The sequence below is a fragment of the Antrostomus carolinensis genome, unplaced genomic scaffold (genome assembly GCF_000700745.2).
Source record: "Antrostomus carolinensis isolate BGI_N321 unplaced genomic scaffold, ASM70074v2 scaffold23185, whole genome shotgun sequence".
Taxonomy (NCBI): Eukaryota; Metazoa; Chordata; class Aves; order Caprimulgiformes; family Caprimulgidae; genus Antrostomus; species Antrostomus carolinensis.
The window spans coordinates 49339-61595 of NW_010318741.1; the positions used below are offsets into that span (position 1 = coordinate 49339).

A 12257-nucleotide genomic window follows, 5' to 3' on the forward strand; every position below is an offset into this window, starting at 1 on the left:
GGTTTGATTGTCCGCTCTCTAATAATTCTCTCTGCTCTTCTGTAGACTGAGAGCTTTCAAAGCATGGCACAAGTTGTAATGAATTAATCCTCACAGTATTCTTGGGAGAAGTTACACAGTAGGGAAAATGCTGTGTTGGCAGAGCAACTGTGGACCTTAATGGATTTCTATTGCGTGATTCTATTGCAATTCTGTGAAGCTATGAAGGGGACTATAAGCCAGCTGTAATAAGCAGATCTGAGGTCTCTCTAACATTGCAAGATTTTTGTATGTGTTTAAAACTCATTATTTAAGGACATTTCAGTATTCTCTTAAACCTCTTCCTCATGTTCAAGGGCAAAAATCATGTTCTACTTGTAAGGTGAAGGAATATCTAGGAGTGCTTTTGTGCTGTATTCCTTCATGACAGCAAAAATTTATTTTCCTGGCTTCTGAAGCAGCTAGTACTGACCAAGCTGGGTACTAGGCAAGAGGCTCATGGATCTGATTGATTGGAAAATGGAAGAATGTTGAGAGAGGGAATTTACTGTTTATCTCTGGCTTGTAAACAAACCATAAAAGATGTAATTATTTATACTGAAAAAATATCTGTCCATCACTTCCATGGTCACCCCAGACACTTGGTGTCTATGCAACCCCAAGTAGCTCAGTACTGCTCCATTTTTAGTACTTGTAATTTTCCTCACTACAAAAGAGATTGTGTAGGACAAACTCTCTGAGGGCTTCTTTCAAGCCAATATACATCTTATGTGTCTATAAACCACCTTAAAGGTTCCCTGAGTAAGTCTGTAAGCTTAATAACATCACGTATGGTTCCAGAAGATTTATTTTGCTACTATCCTCATTTTTATTTTTTGTAAACAGACATAAATGAACACTTGTGGGCAAATAATGCACTTGGAGTAAAACAACAGAACCGATAGCTGTTGGCAAATTAATGTCATTTAACCTGACACAAAGCGTCTGCCCTGGGAATTCTCTGTGTACCCAGGGAAAGAAGTCTAAACTGGGGAAAAGATAAAAAAAGTGATCACACAGGGTTTGTGCTCACCTCTGGTTTGTGCAACCAAGATTTTGCATTGGCTCATTTCCTGTTAGCTTAACAGCTGCTTTTGTAAAGATCAACATGCAACTGAGACAAGATACAACCAAAAAATTGGCACTGTGGTACCCCTCCGTGGGCAGCCTGTGTCAGACATGTTCAGTGCATGGTCCTGTCCGGAACTAGCGAAGCCTCTGACACATTTCTCCTCTAGGCTTTTGGTAGCTTTCCCCTGCTCCATCCAGCTGCTCATGTCTTGATTTTTCATGTGGCATTTTACTAGCCTTAGAAGTTTTTATGAATTACTGTTTTTCATTCAGTGAAATTAGAAAATGTCTAAATTAGAGGCGATTGAAGGCTTGGAAAGAGATTAGAATTTGGAGAAGTTAGTCTGTTTGATTTATCTCTCTCCCTCATTCTCTCTCTCTCTCTCTCTCTCAAAAAAAAAAAAAAAAAAAAAAAAAATTTGTGGGGGGGCAGGTATTTCTTCAACCGGTTTGTTTTCTTCTCATGGTAAAAAAACATTTGAAGGGTTCTTTAACTTAATAGATATCAGAACAGCCGATTGTTGGAAGCTGGAGAAATCCAAAGGTACTGTGCTTTTGTGAAGATGATTGACAGTGTGATGTTTCAAAGTAGTGGCTAGGACTAGGTGCCTTTGTTTTGCAAGAATATGTTTTAGAAAGTTCCAAAAAACCTCATCTCTGTACAGGGAAAATGGCTGAAGTTAAGGGCCTGTGATAATGTAATACTCTGTTTTGGCCTAAAAACTGAATTTAAGTGTTTGAAAGTTGCAGATCATGCAGCAGAAGGACAAGAGGATAATTCTTCGAGGAATGCCTTGAGCCTTCCAAGGTCTGAAGTTTTCTTCAGTCTGTTTAGAAAGACCATTTTGTCCTTGTCTGTTGGCTGCCCCACTTCTGTGGCAGTGTCTGTAGGAGGACTTAATACTGGGGCCATATGCTTTCTTCTGATGTTGGACCAGGAGTGCAAACTAGAGCCTTCTGCACACACACTTGTGGCTCTGTGTTGCAGAGAGTCATGGAGGTGTTGCAAGCCCAAATCAACAAAGAGAAAAGGGTGAGAGGATGCTGGAGAAGAATAAACTGTTTAAGGCTCTCAGGCTGATGGCTTTATTAGAGAAACACAGTATGTTAATGAACAATGTATCATAAGATGTGATTATTTTATATATTGATAAGAACATGTTGGTTTGAACCTGGCTTAGTTCCCCATTGTCTGGGTTGCCTGTTTGTTTATGCCCTTTTTGGTTTCCCCTTAGAGTGGTCTTAATGTACTGTTTCTTATTTGAATGTCTTTGCCATGAAGAGAATGAGTTTAGAGAAATCCACTTCACATTGGATTTTTCCCTCAGCTTGTTCCATCGTTCTGAAAAGTTTTTATGAGCAATGATTTTCTGCTTTTTGATGTAATAGTGCAGTGCAAAGTCACACTTTGGTTTATATCTTCGTCTCATTACAACAGCTATTTAAAAATAAATCGGTGAAAATTGTCATTTCCTTGTCCTTTTGATGGGAAAGATTACAAATGTAAAAACATCTGTGTGTGCATGTGTGTGGTGGTCTTTAACACGTCTTAAATCCTAGTGTACAACCTTGTACTTTCTGCCAGGAGAGGAATGGTGAGTTGTTTACAACTTTTCAAGGCTGCAATGCATTTGTGTTACAGGAGTGACTGTTGGGGAGACACGTAGAACAGTCCTGCTTGTACTCACACTGCTGGGTTGGCGAGGTCATCTGATTAATTGCTTTAATGCAGAGTCAGGATGAGTAATACCTAGAGAATCTTTGACACGTTCTTGTTTAAACTCAGCTTCAGAGAGAGATCCCTCTTTGTGTATCCTATTATGGTATTAACTGTACTTAGTTGGACCCACTAGGCAGTCTGGTTGAGTTTTGTTGTTGCCAATTATCTGATTTTTCTAGTCCTTACTCCAGTGTTTAGCAGTCATGAATGTTCTTTTTGAGTACTAAGCGGCAGGGGGGCTATTCCTACCTTCTCTCCATACCTCTCCTTTTTATAGATGATTTGTAATTTCTGTCCAACCTAAAGAAAATGAAAATTTGAAGAAGACAGAATAATAATAGCCTTATCTAGCTGAAATCTTACATATCATACTGGAATGAGTGATCCCTATTGCTGTCCTATCCCATAATAGTGATTATAACTTCTATCTGTGGATTTGTCTCTGTGGTTTACATAAATAATTGAGACATGATGGACTGCAAGATATAGCTGCAGCACTGATGGGGCTGAAATAAGAAGCTGTAGCAGTTAGTGGTTTGAAAACTCACCTTCTCACCTATGAGAAAATAAGCACATTTTGAGACAATTTTTTTTTAAGCTAATGAGGCTCTTTAAGGTAACACTGTGCAGGTTTGCATTTAATGAGAATTTTATTAACACTGGGTTCAAAGGGGCATCTTCTGATTGCTTACTCAGTGAGAAAGGTGGCAGCTGAATCCCTGTATTCTTTTAATAGACTTTCTCCTGATCAGGATTTTTTCAAGGTGAATAAATAGAATAACGCAATGATTAATAGAATGAATTTCCCCATTGTCTGAAATTCAGTCCAATCATAATTTTTAAAGCAATTCTATTTTTCTGAAAGACTTTTAACAAGGAGAAAGTAAGTTTGTAGTTTGGAACTAGGTGATAGAATTTTTTTTTTAGGTGTTTTATGTGCCATTGTAGCATACACTGCAGTGCTTGCTTGGGTGCTTTCATTCACTCCTGTCTTGCAGCTACTTTAGTTCCACATGAGCCACGCTGTGTGGTACTCTTTCCTTGTACAGGAGGTGCTGCTTCTCCCAAGGCTGCTTTTATAGGGTCGTAAAGGAGAGATTGGGCATTTGGGAGAAACACTTAAAGCATCGCATGGATGTGTATAAAATGGTTATGCATGCTACCAGTCTGGGCAGGAGCACTCTGAAGGAACATTTACAATTTTACTTAAGTGAAAGAGAATTGAGTTTGGCTGTGGTTGGTTGTTGTAGGGTACCTGGCACCCCTGCTCTGAAGCTATAGCTAGTGTTAAATTACCAGCACTCCATAGAACTGCACTTAGTGAAAACCTTGACAGAGGAGGAGGCTCCAATCAGGTATTTGTTAGAAAATGAGCAGCTGCAAGCAGTCCACATAGTACCTTCAACATTGTTCTGTTTTATAGGAAGGAATTTAGCATCTGTTCATGGGGAGAGAAGAGCTAAGTGCTGCTGACCTAGTCATGTTGTGATGGATGGCTGTAGCATTTATGCAGGATACGTGAAAGGGGACCTGCTCATAGATAAGTGCTTCTGTATGGAGTGAAGGCCTCTGGATTACAGTCATCTGAGACTGTGTAAAAAATATATATTTATATATACACACACACTCACTTTCCTCCTTCCCTCTCTGTACAGACCTAATGGCCACATACACGTGCTTCTTGCCAATATGAGTCAGAGAATGAAAAAGGGAGGGCAAACGTAAAGCCTGGTTATGAAAAGAAATGGTCAAGAAAATCTATGTGCATATACATATATCTCAAATATAGATATCTGTGTGTATTCTATATGTATATGCGCATATATGAATGTGTGTATCCATATGGATATGTGGACATCTGTGTGTGTATATAAGTACGTATACATGCATGTATATACATATATATATGTAAACCACACACGCAAACATCTTGCCTTTGACAATGGGCTAATCTAAAGCCGTATTTTCCAAGCTGAAAAAACGAGACGCTTGCTTGTTTCCAGCTTCTCCAAGATGAGCCAAGAGCGCTGGCTAAGGGTGCTCAGCTGTTACTCCTGTCAGCAGTAGCTGCTAGCAGCGGTGTTGCGCTGGGTGCATATATGACCCCCGGGACTGATGGACCGTGCAGAACTGCTCGGCTCGGGCTGGCCAGCACTGAGCAGCAGAGGATGCTCAGGCATGCAGGTTAGCCCGGTGTGACCTGGAGTTTGTTCCCTATCGATCCTTAAACCTACTCGTGAGGGCTACTGATTCATGGAGTAACAACTCAATTGAATTGTTCACTGAGGTGTGTTAATGGTAATGACCTCTGACATGCTGTCACTGCTAATCAGTCTGACTGAGCTTAGACCACAGGCCAGTACAAGACAGTCAACATTTTTATTTTTTATGTTATAAAACCCAGAGAGAAACTCATAAATGTATTTTATTGATATTTTAAAACCCTAACATAATTTTGCCAAGATTAAGGGTCAAGTTGTTACTAATAATGCTGTAAGAAAACTTGCAAGCTTTATGCATGTAAACTATTTGAAGAATTAGTTCATCACATTTTTCAGGTGGTAGCCTGAAAGAAATATGGTGCTGAACAACTGAAAGTAAGTGGTTTCTAGAGGAAGATTCTGGTTTGGTTCTAGGTCTGTTCTAGTGACCTACGATCACTTCACTTGCCATTGAAGGAGCAAAGTTAGTAGACCCTTGTTGGCATTTCATGTGTTTCTTGTGTGCTTTATTTAGTTACACAGAGACTCTGGCACAGCAGAACAGGTCCCTGAAGTACCACAGAGGTTATAGCAGAACTTGTTTACTCAGAGTTCATCTGCTACCACTGCTTGTTTTTCACTTGACCTTACAATATTTTGGTATGGAAAGTTCATTTGCTAAGAGCAACAGATTTTGAACAGATTCTGGCATTAGTGGCACCTAAACAGAGGCAGCAGGTGGAAGGAAAGGGAAAGACCTCACTTCCAGGCCATTGTGACCAGCAGCGTAATAACAGAAGAATTAAAAAGAAAGAAAGAGCCACTCCTGTATCAGGGTGCATTGTTTCGTCTTTTCATGGCACTGTACCCATGCTTCCAGTATTTTTATTAATGTTTAGGGTTTTTCTCTAGTTGTGTAACTTCAGCATTTAATTTCTTTTATGTTATCTGATTTCTTCTTGAGACAGCGGTGTTATTTTTCAGTTATTGCTCTTTATTTACTAGCTGATTCATCTTGGTGTGTTTCTCTTACAGAGCTGTAGCCAATTTCATTCTGCTATAATTTTCCTTCATTCTTTCTCATTCATGCAGCAGCTTAATTAAATGTTGTCTCTGCCGCCACTGGCCCAAATCCAGAGAGCAAATCTGTTAGTTGAGTGGCATTGTATGGACCAGTTCCACTAACACAGCAGCGTGGTTCAGCAAGTCAGGTGCATCCCAGATCACCTTCCTTCTTTCTGCCAGTAACTCTCCTTCCCAGGCAGCAGTGACTGAAATAGACTCTGACAATGTCAAGCCTATTTTCTTTAATTAACTTTTGTTTTCCAGTGGGTATTTGGGAAGCTTAATTTCTTTGGATTTTTTTTTTGTGGTGATTTAGAGTTTCTAGAGCTGATGCTGATTTTGAGCAGTGCTGTTTGTGTATGGCAAAGAAACGCCTCTGAGATAACATACCACGACTTGCTCTCTTCAATGCACTTGAAAGCCATGCAGCAGGCATCACTTTCCCTCTAAAATTGAATCCTCATAGTAAGCAATGCTTTTTAGATTGGAGTGGGGATGAACTTAAAGTGATATATTCCCAGGATAACAACCTTGCTTAACAGACTTTCTTAGCTTCTTTCCAATATCAGCAAGGTATTGGCCACTTTCATCTCCTTTCCAAATGTCATGAAGTCAACAGCTTGGCCTTTTAAAGAGGGAAGTTGCAAAAGGATCCACTTCTGCATTTCAGCTGCTCTGTAAGGATTGCTGTAGAGGTGAGGCATTGGTTCAAGGGAAAGTTGCTTGCTGGGCAGAAAGGAAACTCTTCTGCAGCACAGCTGCTCTTTGGCAGTCTCTTCCAAAGTTCACTTGCTGTCGTTCTCATAGGGTGAACACCTCACTGCAGAGCTGACCCACTTGTGAACCTTTGTCTTCCTTTGACCATTTTGTTAGAAACATTTCTTCCTTGAGTTCTGAACATTTTCGAAGGTTAGCCAGGATCTGCAGGCTACTTAGCAGAGTTTGCTGAGAAATGTTACACCCATTACTGAGGTATTGCAACCCAGATTTCATCTACTCTGCAACTGCCCTGTGAAAAGAGGAATTCATGTCTCTGGATCTCATTTACTGGATTTGTGCAGGTTGTGGGCTTACAAGATGAAGTTAGTTAAGCTGCTACCAAGTTTTTATTGAAAGCTGCGTATTCAACTTTGGAAATCTAATGTTTGGCACATGGTTTCTGCTTTTGTGCTAGTGAATTCGGGGTCTGGAGCTTTGGGAGAACAGTCAGTAGAGAAGCTCGATCTCAGTGTGATTGTGGTCTCCTGTTTGATTTATGTGACTTTGCACTGCTTGAGTCTGAAGAAGTGTGGCACTAGGCAAGACAGTCTTTTTTGTTTTGCTTGCCAAATACCTTTCTCTGTAGATACATAAAAATAGTGGAGAATATATGTTAGCATCTGGAGTTTTGGTTTATTTCAGAAGTTGTTTTTCTGACTCGTTTGCAGATATTTTGTTCTTGAATTGCCTTGCTGGGCACTTATAAGGCAAGTTATGTATGAGCTCAGGAATACATTAAAGCATGTGCTGCAAAGCTAGGATGCAGTCTTGTAAACATCTCAGGATTTTTGTTGCAGCACAAAATCCAAAAAAGGTCTGCTAGTTTCTCGCTTTGAGTAGTTGTATTCTTTCATCATGGTTGCAAGGACAATCTTTATTTCTCTGGTACTGTAGCTGCCCTGAGTTCAGTTCCTAATTGATAGATTTCAACCTTACAGTTGACATCTTTGTTGGTAGCTCTAATGCAGCCAGGAAGCAAGACATGAATAGCCTCTGCAACTAGATTCTCTTGGCCCCAAGAACTGGCCCTACTGGAACATGATTGAAGCACAGTTTGAGCCAGCTGTTTATAGCTTGTCGAAACTTTGCCCATGCTGTTCTTATTCTTTGGGTAAATATAAGGGACTCTGTTCTCCACTGGTTTCAAATCTAGCTTTCAAGATTTGCTTTAATGGAAAAAGAACATTAAGCAGCTTTCTTCGTAACCCAAACAATGTAAAAATCATCATGAGCTTAAATAACACCTTTATCCCTTGAAAAATGATGTAGTATAATGCTGTTTTTTCTCTTTCTGTTTAAAAGAAATCTGTTACTCACAGCAGCAGCCAGAATTATTATTCCCTCTGAAAGTCTGGGCTGTGGGATGTGTACTTACAAAAAAAAAAAAAAAAAAAAGCTTTTCAAAATCCAGTAACATGTATTTCTTATTATCTTATACTAGTGGGGGGCCTAAATTTGGTTTTGCTCTAGAAATGTAAATGCTCTATTCTCTTAATTCTTCCTTTAGGACTACATTGACAAAGTAGCTGCTCATTAAGTACATCTGCTCATTAAGGTAATGAAGTACCTACTTTATCTTGAACTGAAAGGAAGGGTAATACATCGTTAGCATGACTACAGAACTGCAGTCTGTTTGAAGATTGCACCAGAATCTGGAGCTCAGTTCCCAGGGAACTGTGAGAGGAGAGTATCTTGTTTGTAACACTTTGTTCATTAAAAGAAATACGCATCCTAGCTTTCAAAGTTAAAATGCTTGTTTTTTTAGGAGCTTTTCCCACTGAAGGCAGAGAAAGTTGTCTCACCCCGCCAGCGCAGGGGCTAGCTTCACAACCACCAGTAAACACTGGTTGGTATAGCCAAGACTAAGGTAAAAGTAAAATGCTGCCTGGAGGGGAAAAAAGGGAGCTTAAGTAAGTAATGGGTTTTGTTTTGTTTTTTCCAAAATATTTTCATATTTTGGACTCTTAATATCTCTGTGTCCAGTTAGAGACTGTAAGAAACATCAGAGGTTCAGGAGGTCTGAATTAAATTGGGTATTTGGGAGAAATCCGCTGTTTAGGAATGCCAAAATGCAACCTTTTGTTAATACCTTTTTTATTCTTTAAAATCTTTTTCTAACTTGTAGCTAGAAGGATAATTCAGAAAATGATGGCGTAATGCTTCTGAGGTAGCAATTTCTCCCTTAGCTTTGAGGCCAGATTTCTGTTGCCTGTCTCAAGGCATGCTAACCATAACAGTTTGGCCATCAGAAATGCCCATGTGCTTGGCTGCTTCTCAGCTATCAAAGCCAACCAGATTAAGGTAGCAGTGATCTCATGAAGAATTCATCTGTGACGGATATCAGGTTCTGGTATCTCATGCTGTTAAGGGTTTAGTTGAAGGATATTACTCTGGCAAAACTGCCCCAGTGTACTTCCTCAGCCTGTGCTTCTGTGATCATTTGGAGCAGGTACAAACTGACAGTATTGCTGAACAGGAGGATTCACCTCCCATTCGTTCCTGCCATCTCTTCTGGAGGGAGCAGCCTGTATTGTGCAGCTGCATGTAAAGGAGGAGAACTGGGGACCTGACCCAGGATAAAATGGTCTAGGCAGGAAAAAAACCAAAAACCAACACAAAACCCAAACCAATGTGTTTTAGCCTGGGTCAGTTCTGGAGCCTGGTTCATTGCACACAGAGATGTGAGTTGTTGAGCCAGCCCTGCTGAGGGTGTGCATACAAGCAGCTCGGGATTAGGGGCAACAGGACAGTCTCTTAGCAGCATTGGCTAAAACAGCAGTTTTTGGCTAATATGCTGCAAAGTGTTTTTTAAGTTTTATGTCCACTGTCATCAGTGGTCACTGATGTGACCCTCTGTAGGACTCTAAGCACATATTCTCTTGCTGGTATAGTGCAGGGTAGTTTTTGCAAACTGGTCTTGCTGTTAAGAGAAATATCAACATAACCCTTGCCTCAAGGTTCAGGTTGGGTACTGGACTTGGGACAATACTGTCATGAACCCAGAAAGCACCAGCTTGGATGCTACTCGGGAGGGAGTCTTGAGTTGGAGATTGTTGATGTGTTAAAGACGTCTTGCTACAGTGGACTCCTGTTTGATAGACTATAAAAACATGCTTTCAAATGTGTCTTATTTTAAGGGTGGACAAAAGTAGAATGACCTTAAAAGCTCCCTGGCAGTCCTTTTGCCTGATTTTGCTAGAAGACTTAGAAAGCCCAAAAGCTTTTTTAATGTTGCTTTAGTGATTAATTAGGTCATCACTTTGTGTGTTAATTACAGTGACATTTTTCTTTTCATGAGCTGAATGATGGAAAGTTTTTTGAGTCTGTGTGGGATGGGAGGTAATGCAACCTTTGTGGCCAAGGGAAAGATGATTTCAAACTTTAGAATACTGAATTTCAGTGACGGCTTTGGGAACTGTGAAAAAATGCTTCTGTCCACTATAGGAAATGTAGCTGGTAATTGCTTTGTGGGCAGGATAAATGCCTTTTATTCTAAACAAAGTTGTGATGTTGCCCACACTTTGGATGGATCCTTCTTCCAGAAGGTTGTGTGTTTTGATAATTAATGTAAAGCTCTTGCTGCTGACAGACGGATGTGAATATGATACACTTTATATAAATGTCCTTCATGGGGTGTCTCAGAAGACTTAACAGGGCAGCGTACATGAACAAAGGCCAATTGCTTTTACTTATACTTTCTAAATAAATACTTAATGTCCTCCTTATAATTTGGCAACACTGTTTGCTTTGGAATCTGAGGCTGACATTAACTTTTTATGGACATTTGAGATGAGCCTGACTGAGGCAGAGATTTCCTTCTTCAGAAAGCAATAGGTCTGCCATATGTTGTTTTTGATTCCTTTATTCATTAGCATTTGAGAGCTGTGGTTGCTTTGAGGCTAGCCTATGGGTGACATCTTGAGCCTTGTTGAAGGAGCAAGCTGTGCAATTCTCACTGGGTAGCACCTACTTTTCATCATTGTTTGGTGACTTAAACTTCTGCCAGAAATGAAGAGTCACAAAACAAGACGGCTCTAAGATCTTAAGTTTGGCCATAAAATAAGTCAGATTGTAGTAAAGGAGGTTCTTCCCAAATTCTTCTTGATGTGAGTGATCCAGTACTGGAACAGATTGCTCAAGGAGGTTGTGTAATCTCCATCCTTGGAGTTACTCATATGTTACCTGGACAAAGCTGTGAGCAAACTGGCCTAACTGGCCCTATGCTGAGTCTAAAGTTGGACCACATAACCTCCAAAGATCCTTTCCAACCTACTCTATCTGATTTGAGAGAGCAGTGTCTTCACTGCATGGTCAAATGTTAAAGGAAGTAAGAAAGCTTGTTTTCTTTGAGTGCACTATGCTATGTATTAAGTCTGGGTCCAACGGGTAACAATGCTGAGTAGAGCAGTTACTTAAATCAGTGGGAGCTTGTAGTGCTTGGCATCTATTTTCTTTCTCTGAAAGATCAGTAAAGGGTAAAATCTCACAGTATGTGTTGCTGCAGGTGCCTGATACTGTCTGCTGTCTGTGAACTTATCAGTAAATTGGATCCTGCTGATGAGATCCAGCTATGCAACTCAGTCATTTGTGAGAAGAAACTATTCTCAGTATGATTAATGCTGTGGTTGATGATGGGGACAGAAAGCCCTTCTTTGAATAATGCCTGTAATGACATATTCCCCCATGCGAATGTTTAAAGGAAGTCTACGGGTATATGAAATTGAGGGCATTTAAGAGGCAGTTAATGACAAGTGAAAATGATAGTTAGGGTAGATTAATTGTTAAATGAATTGTGCCTGCACTTGCTGTCATTTTAATGTGGTCTGATTCTAAGTATGATGTTATGTAGCAGGAAGGCACCAGGAGACAATACTGTGCACTTGGGTTCAGGTCAGAGGAATTCAAAGGCTTGGCCATCAGGAGTTTTTCCCAAGTGTAGCCATCTTTTTGCTGTTTGGGTTTGTTGTTGTTGTTGTTGTTGTTTTTAATCTAGAGTACCAAAATCTATATTTTTAGTAATTGTGCTCTTATAAGTTTTTCCCCATGCTTTTTCTGACAGTACAATAAAGCAGTATTTGCTCATAATCAGTTTAATATGAGTTTTATTTTAACTGTTTTAGAATGAGATGATACCAGCTGAATTTGGTCTGGAACACAGCTCATGGATTTTTATTTTTTTTTTTAATTTTTTTTCCCATTGCACTTTATCTTCAGGACTATTTATTTAATTTTGATTTGGCATGGGGCTACTTTACGTTCATGCCTTTAATCAGAGTGGAGCATAAGGGAAATTATCAGGATGGAAGAGGTCTGAAAGCAGCCAGGCATAGGTCTCATCCTGTCATTACTGTGAAGAAATCTGTCTTTTGAATTGATTCTGAGTGACAGTGGGGCAGGAAAGCACTGGCAGAAGCTGTATGTCT

At 39.9% G+C, this 12257-nt stretch overlaps 1 protein-coding gene across 1 annotated transcript in view; it reads left to right on the forward strand.

The window, feature by feature from the left end:
- ARMH3 (armadillo like helical domain containing 3) overlaps positions 1-12257 on the forward strand; it is a gene marked incomplete at its 5' end in the record, with an annotated part of 115525 nt that overhangs the window by 48481 nt on the left and 54787 nt on the right. The gene's annotated exons all lie outside the window — the stretch shown is intronic.